This window comes from Sus scrofa, chromosome 16, assembly GCF_000003025.6.
Source record: "Sus scrofa isolate TJ Tabasco breed Duroc chromosome 16, Sscrofa11.1, whole genome shotgun sequence".
NCBI classification, from domain to species: domain Eukaryota; kingdom Metazoa; phylum Chordata; class Mammalia; order Artiodactyla; family Suidae; genus Sus; species Sus scrofa.
In genome coordinates, this window is record NC_010458.4 from 78,548,796 (window position 1) to 78,563,925 (window position 15,130).

The following is a 15,130-nucleotide window of genomic DNA, read 5'->3' on the forward strand; positions in this document are numbered from 1 at the left end:
GCAGGTGCGCGTGGAATACCCCTCAGCCGTAACAAGAACGCAGTAACGCCCCTTGCAGCAGCACGGGTGCCCCTGGAGATGACCGTACCGCGTGAAATGAGTCGGAAGGAGAAAGGCTGTCACCACGTGACATCGTGTGTAGGTGGAATGATGTAGGAAAGATACCTACGAACTTATGTACAAAACAGAAACAAACTCACAGACTTCAAAACCAAACCTACGGTCACCAAAGGGTAAACGTGGGGTGGGAGGAATGACTTAGGGGGTTGGTACTGACGCAGACACACGACTGCATATAAAGTACATGGGGGAGCTCCTGTTGTGGCTCAGCAGGTTATGAACCCGACTAGTATCCATGAGGATGTGGGTTTGATCCCTGGCCTCGCTCGGTGGGTTAAGGCTCTGGCGTTGCCGTGAGCTGTGGTGTAGGTCACAGATGTGGCTCAGATCCTGTGTTGTTGTGGCTGTGGTGGAGGCCGGCAGCTGCAGCTCCAATTCAACCCCTAGCCTGGGAACCTCCATATGCCGCAGGTGCAGCCCTAAAAAGACAGAAAACAAAGACGGGTAGCAAGGCCCTACTGGGCAGCACAGGGTAATCTACTCAACAGGAGTGTGATAACCTGTGCGGGAAAAGGATCTGAAATAAGTGGTAACATGTATACGCAAAACTGATTTCCTTTACCCGAAACTAACACGGCACTTAAGTCAACCATATTCCACTAACAGTTGTTTTTGCTTTTTTTTTAGGGCCGCACTCGTGGCATATGGAGGTTCCAGGCTAGGCATCCAACCGGAGCTACAGCTGCCGGCCTCCACCACAGCCATGGCAACAGTGGATCCAAGCTGCGTCTGCGACCTACACCACAGCTCACGGCAAAGCCGGATCCCTAACCCACTGAGCCAGGCCAGGGATCGAACCTGCATCTTCAGGCATATGAGTCTGATTCGTTTCCGCTGCGCCACAACAGGAGCTCCTCCAATAAAATTTAATAAAGAAATTAAAAAGTGAAAGAAAGGACATGTATTCTGGCCTTGAACCCCTCCCCCACCCCCATTTACCGGGTATATTCCCCGCTACCCCCACTACTACCATCTGCAAATGAATCCCTGGTCCCTGGGCTTTCCTGGTACCAGCCCTCAGCGCCTCCCTCCCACACCATCTCCGCGTCCGGGGTGCAAGCTTGGAGAGGCTGGGGCTGGCCCCGTCCCGGCTCAGAGACACATGCATTTGCACAAGATCCCATCTTGTCCTCACCAGTCTCCAGACACCTGCATGCATGGCGCTCCCCACCCCTCCCCAGCCTGCACCCTCGCCCCCGCATGTCCTGTGTGGGCGCGGGGACTTCAGTCTGTGCCATGCAGCTGCCCACGTTACCCAGTCAAGGCCGGGGAGCTCGTTCAAGTCCAAGCACACTTCTGCTCTAAACCCTCCCTGGGAAGTGGGGGTGCTGGGGGCCCAGCCTCCGGTGACAAGCTGCCTGCCCCTCGCTGACTCAGGCCACCTGCTCCTTCCAACAGGGACCAGGTGACCGTGCTGTCAGGCTTCAGGGTGACACCCGGCTCCCAGGACTCTGCTGGAAGGCAGCCGGGCCAGGCGGCACAGGCTCAGGATACCTGCTCCTTGCCTGGGGATGATGGGAGGCCCTGGGATGGGGGGACAGGGACTGGGCAGAGGAGGCTGACCAGAGGTGGGGTCAGAGGAGCCCAGGTCGCCTTCACGTTTCCTGCCGGTGCCTGGGACGAGCCTGGGGGCCACGCTTACTGTCTGCCCTGGGGACCCAAGACCTGGCTCTGTTTACTGTGAAGACATAGAAGCCAGAGCCAAGGCCTCGTCACAACTCGAGTCGCCCTTGCACACCTTCCCGGCACGCCCAGGGCCCCTTGGTGAGTTTTGCATCTGCATCCTGGTGTAGACAAACATTAAAGCCAGGGCTGAGGACCAGCCCGGCTCCGTCCCTCAGGTCACAGGTCACGGCACGTCGCCCTTGGCCTTCGCCGTGGCTCTCGGGCCCTCCTCCCTCCATGCACATTTTATAACGTGTCTCCTACAAGGATATTCGTACGTATTGCAAGCGCATCTAGTGAGCACACGCGACCTGCGGATGGCTTTTCATCGAAGAGCCTCATGAAGGCCGGTTAATGAGCGTGAGAGCTTCCCTCCTAACACACCCTCAGAGGCGCAAACCCTTCTCTCCTAATCCGTCCTCCAAGGTGCCAGCCCTTCTCTCTTAAACTTCACCGTAGCCGGAGGAGCCCTCATTGCCTCCAAAGGGCTTGCAAAGGGCTGGGAATGAAGACGGATGAAAATGAGTGTCCGTTTTAATGCTCCCACCATTTCTGTAGAATTACTGATTTAATTTGTGAAATAGAATGAACTTAATGCAAGATAAATCTTTATGGACAGACTGTAAGAAAGATGAGCTCTCCGCGAGAGAATAAAGGGGAAAGCTGTGATTTCCGAGACCGGATCCCTCGTGGACTGGCACCCAGGAGGGGCTCTCCTGGGAGGAGCCTGGCGGTGGCCTGTCCCTGCCTTCCCCCCCAGCCCCCCAGCCAGCCCCCCAGCCAGCCTGGTCCCGACTGCAAGGTGCCCTCGGAACTCAACAGAGGTGAAGCCCTGCTCTGCTTTCTCTGAAATGCACTGTAACAGACACACACACACAGACGCACACACAGGCACACGCGTGGGGATGCCCCTCGGTCTGTACACGTGTGTGGACGACCCCCGACAATGTCCAGTGCAGGAGGGGCCAGCCTGGGGGTGGGGGACCTTGCCCAGCGGCCCAGCAGCGGGGCCGGGAGGTCCAGGGGCACAGCACAGGTTCCGTCCCCCTGGCTGCCATCCGGACCCCTGGGGCCAGGTGGCATAGTGGCCCCTGTGCTTCCCCGGCCAGGGCAGCACAGTCCCTCCCCAGGGCGGGCTCGGGAGGCACTGGCTGAAGGAGGGGCAGGGGGTCTTGTGAAGCAGCCCGTTTGCCACCCCCCACCCCAGACTCTGAAGTGTCCTTGTGATCAGGGAGCCCCCACCCTTGAAAAGAAGCGGCGGCTGCTTCTGGGAGCTTCTGGATTCCCATGTGTTCTTGCAACACGCCCAGGCTCCCTGGTGGCGTTTGCATCTGTGTCCGGGTCTAGCAGAGACTCAGCCTCGCCCCTCAAGCCACGCCTGGCGCTGGCCTCGAGGCTGCGGACCAGCAGGGCTTTGCGTGGCTCTCGTGGCTTTCACTCCTCCGGACCCACATTTTCTTTGTTTTGCTGTGAAAAATCAGAGGCGGCGACGGCAGCAGCCACATCGTGTTCAAGATTTCGTTTATTCCGTGTAGGAATGTTTGAACCAACATCGACAGCAAGCACCCCGCTTCTCTGCACTGAGCTGGGGGGACCATGTCCCAGCAGAAGAAGAAATCCCCAAACGCCCAGCGAGGAGACCAGGAGGCCACCTGCACCTCAGAGAATCTCGACCTTGACCCCCGCGAGACCTGTGCCCCACAAGCTGGCCTTCTGCTCCCACCCGAGCCATCAGGCACCTGGGGGCCCCTAGGACCGAGAGCCGGCAGGACTCCAAGTTCCCATAGGAGCCTCTGCTTCTAGGACCCACCCTGGACACTGCAGCGGGCAGCTGGCCCGGGGCAGTGGCGGAATCCCTGCCCTCAGGCCTTTTCGCATCAAAGGGAACAAGCGGGGCGGGGTAGTGAGCTCTGGGCCTGCGGAGCCCCTACACCAGCCCACCCCCGGCTTCTGTAGCCGAGACCTTATCAGGCCAGGCTGGGGCCACACTGTTCCCCATGTGTCTGCAGCCCCTCCTTCTGGTCGCAGAGTTTGGGGGGGTGGAGACCCAGCAGGGCTTCCAGGGCGAGCTCCGTATCCTCCAGAGGAATTCCACAGCTAACAGGAGAAGCCGCCGATGGGATTGCTGGAGATCAAAAAGGAAGGACAGAGGGGCCCCATACAGCCTCCCCCCAAAGAAGGGTTATGTGGCAATCACGAGTCTTCCTGGATAGAGCAAAGAAACTTAGGAGTGTGATTTCAGAAGGAAATTTTAAACCTGAGTGTTTCTGGGGTTTGCCAAAAGAAAAGATGTTTGGAGAAGGATGCTGAGGAAATCGTGCTGCCTCTGTGTCCAAGAGACCATGTCACCTGTGAGTTCAGTTCGGAGGGGAGCGCTGGAAAAATAAATACTCACAGTATTTACACGTGTGAGTATGCGTGTGCCTGTGTGTGCGACGCAGTTATGTGCATGTGTGTGCCGTGTGTGTGTGTGAGTGTGCATGGGTGTTTGTGTTCTTCTTTCACTCAGTCACGAACTTCCCTTTTTTAAAATGTTGTTAGAATGTAGCTGACTCTCCGTGTTGTGTTGGTTTCAGGTGCGCAGCAACGTGAGCCAGTCGTCCGTATACATCCGTATCCATCCTTCTTCCCACCGAGGTCGTCGCGGAACACCGGGTATATTCCCCGTGCTGCACAGCAGGTCAGTGTTGGTGATTCTCTTTCATCCCAGTAGCGTGCAGAGCATGCGTAAATCCCATCCCCTTAATTTCTCCGTCTCGTTCCCAGGGTTTCCCCTTTTGGTGGGCGTAAGTGTGATGTCAAAACCTGAGTTTGTTTCTGTTTTATAAATAAGTTCTTTTTATCACTCCTGTTAGATGCACATGGAAGTGATATCATAGACATTTGTCTTTCCCTCTCGAAGGTTCCTGTTGTAACGACTGTGGTTGAAGACGATGTGGAGAGTTAAAGCAGGTGCCTGATCTCAGGAAGAGCCCAGGTCTGTCTCAGGTCCACCCAGGGAGGTGACTTCAGTCTCCACTGAAGGCGTCCACACCCTCATGTCTGAACCACAGCATGTGAATCACGACTTCCACCACCGGGGAGAGGGACCTGCCCCGAGGCACCCCACCGTGACCTGTCCAGGGCAGCCCGGAGTCAGACCAGTGACCCAGCGGCTCTGCCACGTGTTGGTGTTTCCTCTGGATACTGGGCGTCCGTCTGCCTCCTTATGGGAACTTCTCATCAGATTACAAAGGAAGGGGCTTTCCTTGGCTGGATTTCTCGTCGAGATCAACATGGCCCACTGGCCTCTACCTGTGAGCGAGAGAGCGCCTCTTTGTGGAGAAACCTTTCTTTAGACTCTGGGGGAGAAGTCTCTCAAGGATTTCCATCCATAGGCGCCCCAGCCCTCAGAGGGGCGTCACAGAACCGCCCCCCCGAGCCGTGGTCCCATTCACCTTGCAAATACCGTTGAGTGTACCCAGAAAACGATGGAGAGCTGGCCCAGCCGGCGGGGTTATAAGGAAACACCGCATCAGTCAGTCTAGGTTGGACGGGATCCCATGAAAATCAAATGCTCGGTTGACAAAATGGTCTTGCTGGGGCAGATGGAGCCAGGCAGAGGTCCCGATGTGCATTCCTGGGGAGGCTGTTCGAACGTGGTTTCTTAGAAAATTCTGTTTCTCAGAAAATTGAGCTAATGAAGTAGTGATCATGTGTTTATTAGACATGAGCCCCGGTTATGACAAATATTCGACAAGGATTTATTGAGGACCGATCGTGGGCCCAGCACGCCTGGATCCAGGCACAGCTGGGAAGACGACAGAGCTCACGCAGACCTCATAATGCTTATCACCAGGGCGATTTATTTCTCATTTAGAACCATTTAGCCCCTTAACGCCTTTTTTACTAGTTCTCTATTGCGTTCCTATGGTTATTGTGTTTTAACTTATAAAAAACAGGAGGATGTAGCCACTGTCACTTGGTGTTACTGCCTCAGTGCTGTTTGTGGGGCCGGACAATATCCTGGCACTAACGGCAGAAAGCAATCCTGCTCCCAGCATATCCGGTATGTGAAGAAAATCTAACTTAAACTCACAAAACTGTTAAGGAGTAACATTTCCCTTGTTTTATCAGCGCGTCACATGTAGACTTTCTTTAAATGGCAATGCCATGGCTGGGGTCAGACTATGATTCTATATAAACGCCTTTTCCAAATGCCACTGCCGAGACGGCCAGGGCCTGAGCACGGTCCGAGGAGTCTGGGTCTGTGCCACCACGGGACATCCGAGGGGATGGGAATGCCTCCTGGGCACAAGATTTGCCCATGTCCACAGCGACGGCGGCCACAACCATCACAGAAGGCCTGATGTCACTGGGACGTTGTGGCCTGGTCTCAGAAGCCCTGGGGTGACCCACCGCCTCTGGGTGCTGAGGAAGGAGAGGCTCCCTGGGATGCTGGGCTCGGTGCCGAAACTGGGGGAGTCTGGGCATTTGAGACAAGCTGCTCACTGCCCTCCCCACACGGTCTGTTGGCCAAGTAATTCACGGCTCTGAACTTGCAGCACTGACCGAGGGCAAGGGCTCTGGAAGAACTCCTGGGCGTTTGTATTTTTTAAAAAAACTGCCGATTCTAACTGGCAAACACGTTTCTCTTCTCCTTGAGTAGATACACACCCGATTCTTTGTGACCCCAGATGAATTTGCCGTCACAGGACGCCTGTGTCTGCCGGGTTGTGATTCCAGCCACTTCCTGGGAGCTCCGGGTCGCAGTCTCCATGGCTCGCTGACTCCAGCACCGCCTCTCCGGAGAATGTCCAGGGGGTTGCGGGGTTGTGGGGTCAGGGGGGCCGGGAGGCCCCTCTCCTGCCTTATCAGCCACCTCGCTGCCCAGGACCACTGGCCTGTGATCGCACCTGGCTCTCGGTGCCCACGGGGCTGCGCGGGAGACGCGATCGCACTCGGGACCTGGAGGGCCACGGGCAGATGCTGGCAGGGCCGGCTCTCAGGGGAGGAGGCTGGCACGGGGGCCACTTCCCAGCTCTGTGACACTGGCCAGCCTTTGCGCACTCGACTTCAAGTAGAGCCTCCTCCCAGCCTGCAATGACCTGGGGTGGCCTCGAGCCTCCGCCCAGCGCTCTCCAAGGCCCCGGGGTCCAGCGCGGGCACGTCTTCATCTGCGAGGACCAGAGCGAGGGCACAAGGGGCACGGCGCCCAGGCCGCCTCCTTTCTCTCCGCTGGCCTGTGACACCCTCGGATAGTTAGCGCATCACTCCAGCCGAAATTAAAAAGGTCTGCTTGTATTTGCTTCACCACTCTTTCACTCCGACGCGCGTGCGGGGACCCTGCCATACTGGATTTGCACGCTGATTGCACGGGGCTGCGGGATTGCCTCGCTGGTAACCACTGCATCCCCTGTGCCGCCGCGCAGGTGTCTGGGTGGGGGTCCCGCACCCACCCCATGACTCCTCCTCACAGAGTCCCAGCTCTGCAGGGACGGCCAGCCGCCAAGGGCCGCTCCCCAAGCCTCACTGCTTTTTGTGCGTTTGTTTTGACTTTCAGTGTTTTTACTTGGTCTTTGTTTTTGTTGTTTGTTTTTTTTACAGAGAGTTGATTTTTAATTTTTTTTACTTTAGGAAAAGGCACATAACATGAAACTGACCAATTTAACCATTTTCAGGGGTGCACCTCCATGGAATTTAATACATTCAAAATGTGTAACCATCATCGCTCTTTCCCAAACCTTTTCTCTTCCTGAACAACAGCTTTGATCCCATTAAAGGAGAACCCCCATCTCGTCCCCCCCAACCCCTCAAAGCTCTGATGTGTTTCTGTCTCCCTGAATTGCCTAATCTAGATGTGCAGTCATGCAACGTGTGTCCCTTCGTGTCTGGCTTCCTGGCATAATGTTTCTAAGTGTCTCCCGTGTGTTGGCACGAATCCGTATTTCTTAAGCAGGAGGTTCCTTTTTAGGGTCTTCTTTTCCTCTGCCACATACAAATAAGTTAGGAATTATTAAAGGAAAAATAGAAAACATTTTGATATTAAGCCACAAACCCCATAGACAATACACTTTTGAAAAGAGAAGGGTCTCGGCTGTCTTGGGGTTCACAAAATTGAGAGGTTATTTGAAAGAAATTCCGGAAAACTGACAGTGGGCTCGCTCTAACGACTGTTTCAGAGGCTGAAGAACTGGCCAGCCAGCTCGGGGTTGGAACACAGATCAGGAAAATGCCGTGTGTGTGTAATCATTACCACCTTTGTCATTTTTGTGTTTTTGTCATTGCCGTGATTTCCATCCTGGAGTGGAGAAGTGGAGACAGGGACACAGGCCTGGTCTGCCCCCTCTGCCCCTCCTTTGGTCCACAGGCTCAAAAACACAGGACCCTCTGCTGGGCAGGTGAGGCAGGAATGGTGAATGTCTGGAGCAGGAGAGGCACTGAGAGAAGGGCATCTCGTGGAGCCTCTGGCGCAAGCTCTTCTTCCCACCAAAACCCCCAGCAGAGAGCCAGCCAGGTATGACGGATACCTGGACACTGAGGTACAGTGAGGCAAAGGCAGCACCTTGAGCATCCCCTGAGCCTGGCCTTTGACTGGGCCACATCCCTCAACTCCTAGGGGCAGAATTTTGTGATTCTCGAACTCTTAGCTCTTAGCACTCGACTTGATCTCTAGTTGAGACACTTAAAGGACAGTGATGGTGGTGGTGATGGTGGTGGTGGTGGTGGTGGTGGTGGTGGAGCTGGTGGTGGTGGTGGGGGGGTGTTGGTGGGGGGGTGGCGGTGGTGGTGATGGTGGTGGGGTGATGCTGCTGGTGATGGTGGTGGTAATTGTGGTGGTGGGGTGATGGTGGTGGTGGTGATGGAGCTGGTGGTGGTGGTGGTGGAGACAAGGCTGCAGCGATGGTGCTGATGGTACAAATACTTTGAATTCTGTTAATTTGTACGACTTGCTGAGCTCTGTAGGCATTTTCTACAGCCCTCACTCAAATCAGAAAAGGTCCCCCAGCTCTGAAGTGGCAGAACCAGATGACAGGTCTTGCCCACTGCCCCTGAAGCCTTCATTCTTCCCAGTGGTTGATGCTGGTTGCTAGAGAGACCTAGCTGTGAGTGTATTTTATTTTTTATTCTTTGCAATGCTCAGGAGGTGCCAATGAGGCACAGGTCCTGCAACCTCATTCACTGTGTTTCGTCTCCTGTGTAATGGGAGTTCCCCCCTTTGCACAGCTCTCCTGCTCCCCTGTCTGTCTTTCCACCTGCTACTTCCTTGGTCCCATCCCCGAACTTCTTTGTCTCTGTGCCTTTGCTCTCCATGCACCTGCCTCTCCCTCGTGTTCTCACGGAGGGCTGAAGGCTGCCAAGCTCAGGGGGAGAGTGGAGTTGCGGGGAGCACAGCGTGGTACGTTATTAGCACAGTTTGAAAGAAGAGCTCCTGTCGCCGCATCTCACGTTACTTTAGAGACCTGGATGCAGACACGTCTCCACTTTAAAGCAGGGCCTTTTGTCCTTTTAGAAAATAAATGAAAAACGTGAACATGAAGCATTGAGAAGGAGTTAAATGTTCGTGTAAAGCTAATCCTTTGCTTTCATGCTTAATTAGAAACCTTTAAAGCAAATGAAATTTTAAAGCGCTTTTAACATTTTGATTACACGAGGAGGATGCCAAGAACTTAAGGCTATTTTTTTACTTGAACGTCACCGACACCCATCCCCACCTTACAAACTGTCATTTGTCTGCAGCACAAAGAGGAAGGTTATTGTGTTGTTGTGAGACACTTAATTATTTGTCATTTCAACAGATTAGTTCATTCAAAATCACACGCAGATAAAGCTAATTATAATGTTAAATTCTTCTGGAGGTGGAATAAACCTTTATCTTTGTTAAAATATATATGTATATATATAATATTTTCCTGTGCATTGACTTCTCACTATGCCACTGACTTTTATTATAATCTTAGATGAATGAGATAACTCGAGATAGATGCCTGGGTTTCAATGGCTTAGGTGATTAGGTATCAGAGGGTTTCAATGACTTAGGTGATTAGGTATCAGGGGTAAGTATTAAAAACAACAACAGCAACAACAACAAAAGACATAGTTTGGTCTGATCCTGTGAGGAAGCAAAAATAAAGAATCTGGAGAGTAACAGCTGTTCTCCAAAGACCAAAACTGGATCGGAAAGCGAAGGATACTGGGACAGTGCTAGCCACCCCCTGTGGCTGGCTGACCTGCCAAACAGATAATCCATAAATGATTTCTGATTTTCGCCTTGTCAGATGATGATATTTAGAGGTCTCCACGTGCCATGGTTATGGCATTTTCCCTAAATCTGTGCCCAGCAATGCTCTGGGGCAGGTTGTCCCATGCTCCTGTAGCTGCCAGACAGTGACGAGGCTTTTTTAGTCTCTCTTTGATGATTTGTTAAGTGAGTCTATGGACCCACTTAGATGTGAGGGAAAGGCTTGGATTTTGTACATTTGGCATGAACTTCTTCAAAATGCCTTATAAACGTTAATAATTTCCCCCTGAACATTCAGGAACTTTGCATCATAGAAAAGCATTGAGTGAGACCAGTGTTTTGATAAATTGAAAACTTCATATTTGTTTAGGAATTTGACAGAAAATCTTAATTTGTATATTTAAGAAGCCCCTGAGTTTCCACTGGGGTCAGAGGGTGGGGGAAAATATATTTTTCATTAAGAGAAAAATTTCTCTAAAATGAAGTAGCAACTTTTAACAAAAACTATCACATAGTAGTGTTATAGTAAATTATCTCAGTTATTTTTTCATTTATCCCAAGACTATTTATTTCTGGCTGTTTCACTTAGCTGATTTTGACTCAGCATTTTTAGACCTGTGATGCTAGATGAAAGCATAGTTATCTTCATGAAACACGGAAGACACTGGTTTGCCAGTACTGTTAAGGCAGATTTTTGGAGGGGAAGTAGCTATAGAGGAGGCTGAAAATTACCTCAGAAGGACCTCCACTTTCAGAGCAGAGGAATGCATGCCCACCTAATACCTCTTGCAATAAGTAACAGCTGCAATCTCTGAATAAAATGTGAAAATAATATTCTAGACCTCTGGACATTGAACAAAGTCTAGCATATAATCCAAAATTACTCAACATAAAAAGGTCCGAAAAATATGGCCCGTCTCAAAGAAGAAGGCAAACCAAAGATGCCGAGCCCAGAAGAATTCTAAACTGATCCCCATACGTAAGCTCGGTAAGACGGAAGAAAGTATGTTTGTAATGGATGGAAAGATAGGGCGTAGGTCAGCAAAACCGACGTATTTTAAAATTTTAAAAACCTGACATAGAAAGAAATCACGGGTTAGGCTTAATCTCAAACGGGAACAGCAGACGAAAAATTCCGCGACTTTGAAAATAAGTCCAGAAAGATCATCTCATACAACTAAGAGGAAGAGTCGATTGGAATTTCAGTAGAGGGGCAAGAAGAGAAAGGGGCAGAAGATAAATATTTTGAACTTAAATTAGATTGCAGTCACTGGACTGTCTTATGAAGGATCTCAGAGCCGGAAATGAAAGGCCCTCAAAGGCATTTGAACTCTAGGGCCAGTTTAGAGTAACAGGTGAACATAGACTGGAAGCCAGGCAGGACCTGCTGGAGTTTTCCACGTGAGAGCAATAAGGGCAGAAATGGCACACGGTGCTGGGAAGAGACGTGAAGACGCTGCTGGAGAGACTCTTCTGGAACTGAATGGACAGAGCAAGCTTCTGTTAAAGGCAAGGAACTGGCTACTTTGCCTTTGGGGTTTCCAGCTGGGCGGCTGGATAACGGTGGCGTCGTGTGTGTGCTGGGGCCTGGGCAGTGACGCCCTTCTTGTTCCTGTGTTTATCACTCATGGCTCTATGTGACTGCGTTTTGTTTCTGCAGCTTATCTGCGTGCTCACAAGACGACGATTTGCTGGCACCGTGGACCTTTCGGATAGGGGTTGGACGCTAGTGTCCTTATTCTTGGGTCGGACGCCTTCGTGTCTCCGTGGACACTCATCACTCAAGCACGTGGGCTTCCGTGGCCCCGAATAGAGCCGAGCCAGAGGGTCCACTGCAGGGACAGGAAGGGATGGGCCACGAGCTGATGCAAGAGGACATCCCTGTGTCATACGGTCACCTTTACAGGCGAGCGTGGCATTAAGGGGTCAGCCCAGGGCCAGAGGCAGCCGGTACAGCTTCCCCACAAGCAGCGGAAGGAATGCAGTGAGACATCCATGGGCCGGAGGACAAACGGTCCTGCACTGGGCACAGGCCAGCCTGAGCGGGTGGCAGGGTCCCCCTGTGGGAGTCAGATGGAGGCCAGAGGTTGGGCTCCAGTAGTGTCAGAGAGTCCAGGGCGCAGCTGGAGGGGCAGTTTGGAGCGCAGAGCTGGCAGACAGGAGGTCAGTGGAGCCCAGCACGGAGGAGGGCTTGGTTTTCCAGGGTACAAGGCCAAGGAGGAAGCCCTCTGAAAAAGGCACGGGACTGTGAAAAGGCGGGATGCACGTTTGGGCGGAGGGGGGTGGGAGGAGCCTCAGAGCATGAGGGAGGCTCCCCGAGGCTCATGAGGAGCGGTCTGGATGGAGGAAACCCCTGGAGGTGCAGGACACGGGGCACAGGGCAGCGTGGCCACCCACCCGCCCTCAGAAATGCTTCCCAGTGGCCAGAAAGGGTGAGTCAGAGGCCCTCAAACTCTGGTCCAAACCCCCCATGTAAAGGTCGTATTTATGTATTTAATCTGCCTCATTAACTATATTCATTTTAATATATAGTTATATACGTGCGTATATACACGTAACTATGCAGTTATATAGGTACAGGTACAAATATGCATGTATGTGTGAAGAGATAACTGTATATACGTGTGTGCAAATAAGTGAATTACATGAATGTATATATAAACGCATGACTGTGTACGCATACCTGTACGCAAATGCATGTACGCAGGCTCCCTTTTTTTCCTGTGCAAATCCACGTTATCCATAAGATCTTGATTTGGCAACTGCTGAAGTTTTTCTGGGGCCAAGGAAGGGTCACTCAGAGCCCGTGAGCTGTACCCTCACCTCATGGAGTCCACAGTGCCCAGGCTGTGGGACGCACGTACCCCTCCGAGGAAGACTGCCCTGGAGCTCATTTCCTGCCCCAGGATAGGGCCAGGCTGCAGCTCTTCCAAACTGCTTTGTTCGACGAGCTCTAGAGACCAGCCACCCACCACCAGTCAAGCCAGCGGTCAGAGAAGCAGCAGCACCGGCCCGAGGTTGGATTCCTCGTGTGTGTCTTTCCCCCCCAAACCACGCAGGTAGAGTGACGTTGATGGGAAGAGCCAGGAAATTCAATGCATTCCCGTTTTTACAATTACGTTCTGTTTACACATAATCCAGTGTGACACCTGCCGGTACAGGTACTACACGCACATGCGTGCTTTGGTTACTCGAGTTGGAATTTTGATTCTGTTTAGCATAAATGGATGCTCTCCAATTTGGGAGAGTGTCTAAACTAACAAAGCAGACACTCTGCAGGTGAGTGGGAACAGGAAGCTGCGTAGCTGGACTAGAGGGGATCGCCCATGGAGCGCCCCCTTTTGTGGCACCAGCTCCCAGGCTGGTGGCCCCCACTGTGCCTTGGGCTCTGCCAGCAAGTTGAATGGATCTCGTTTGGATTTAATTTGTGCCTAAGATGCATTTTATTAGAAATATTTTTGTCTTTCCTGGAAGATCCCTCAAACTGAAGTTAATTGGCAAAAAAAAAAAAAAAAAAAAAAAAAAAAAAAGGCTTCTGATGGGTTATTCCCGATTGTTAAGTGCATGAGAAGAAAACAGAATGAACTGCAGAGCTATGCAGGAGGCATTCTTATTAATGAGGAAACTCTGACTGCCAAATATGGCCAATCCGACTCATGATGCATATCACCTCACCTTGCCCACAAATTCTCATCAAGGGCTCAAAGAACGCACCAAAAATGTGCTCTTCTCTGAACAAAGGTGAGGTGGAGAGAAGTAAAAATTTCCCATGAGCCCTCAGGGGCGCAAGAGCCCTGGTTTAATGATGGAGAATTGGAAGCGAGTCTGTCTGGAGGAGAAAAGGTGCAAAAAAAAAAAGCATAAAAATTGCCTTGTGGTGGGAAGAAATTTGTTATTGCCCTGACGAGATTAAGCGCGGTAATTGGCACTGTATTTTTTTTTTAACATATTGCGCGGCCCGGCAGTGGCGCTGATAATAAATAATATGCACTTAGCCGCACCATTGGTCATTGGAAGTCCCATCACAGCCGCCTCCCCATCCAGGGAAGATAAATGTGATTTAAATTAATAGCCAGTCCTAAATAACTCCTCAGCTGGTAAACGGCGCATTTATCAGGCCCAGACAGGCAGGGTCCTTTGATTCATGGGCCCCCCCTACCATGTGAAGGGTGCGTACAAAAATTGTTATTACTTTTTAATAAAGTGTAGCCGTCCATCTGCAGCCATTTATCAGACACGGTGGCATTCTGACAAACAGAAATATCTTCGCCGAGGATGAATGGGAGGGATAAAGGACACATTTCTCAACAAAAATAATCACTGCCTAAATTATCTCATAAAAGTCAGTTTTTAAGTACCTTGAAATAAATGTCTGCAGGAAGATACAGGCCTTGTGGATTGTTGAACTAGAAGCTAAACAAAGTATTTTCGCCTTCACCTCTGCCGAGAGGAGCGTCCCTGTTGTGGTCGTCAGCCCTGTGTGGGGTGGATTCACACGGGCAGACGGCAACTCGGTTTCGAGAGAGGGGTCCCCGGCCTCCCGCCCGTGGGCTGTGAGCGGAGAGCCGGGCAGGTGCGCGAGCCGTCAAACCCGCAGCGCCGGCCGCGGGAAGGAACCTGCAAGCACGGTTCACCCTCTCTGAGGCCGAGACTGTGGCCACTGCTTCCCTTTTCCTGGACACATTTTCTTTCCTTCTTTTTTTTTTTAGAACAGCAGCCCGCTTGGTTGGGTCTTGATTTATTTTGTGACTGCCTCTCCGTGCTTTGCGAAACAGGCTTGCAATTACCCACGTAATTGGATCGGTCAGCAAAAATTGCAAAGGACCTCAAAGCCTGCTTGCCCCTGAAACCCTTTCTCTCGTAATTAAATAAGGAGCCGAGCCTCCTGGGGTCAGCAGGTCATCCTTGCCGCGATCCCGGGCAGGTTCAGAGCCTCACATGCCCACCAGCCGCGCTGAGTTTCTTTGTGCTTCGAAGATCAGGCAGCAGGGCCGCCCCCGCCGTTGCTGTTGGTCACACATAACCGTGTTGGTGGATCCGGTGGCCAAATCGACCTCTGTGGGCACAGAGCCCCGTAACCGAAGAGTTAGCCGCCTCGGAAAGGCTTAGGAGCGGGATGAGCTT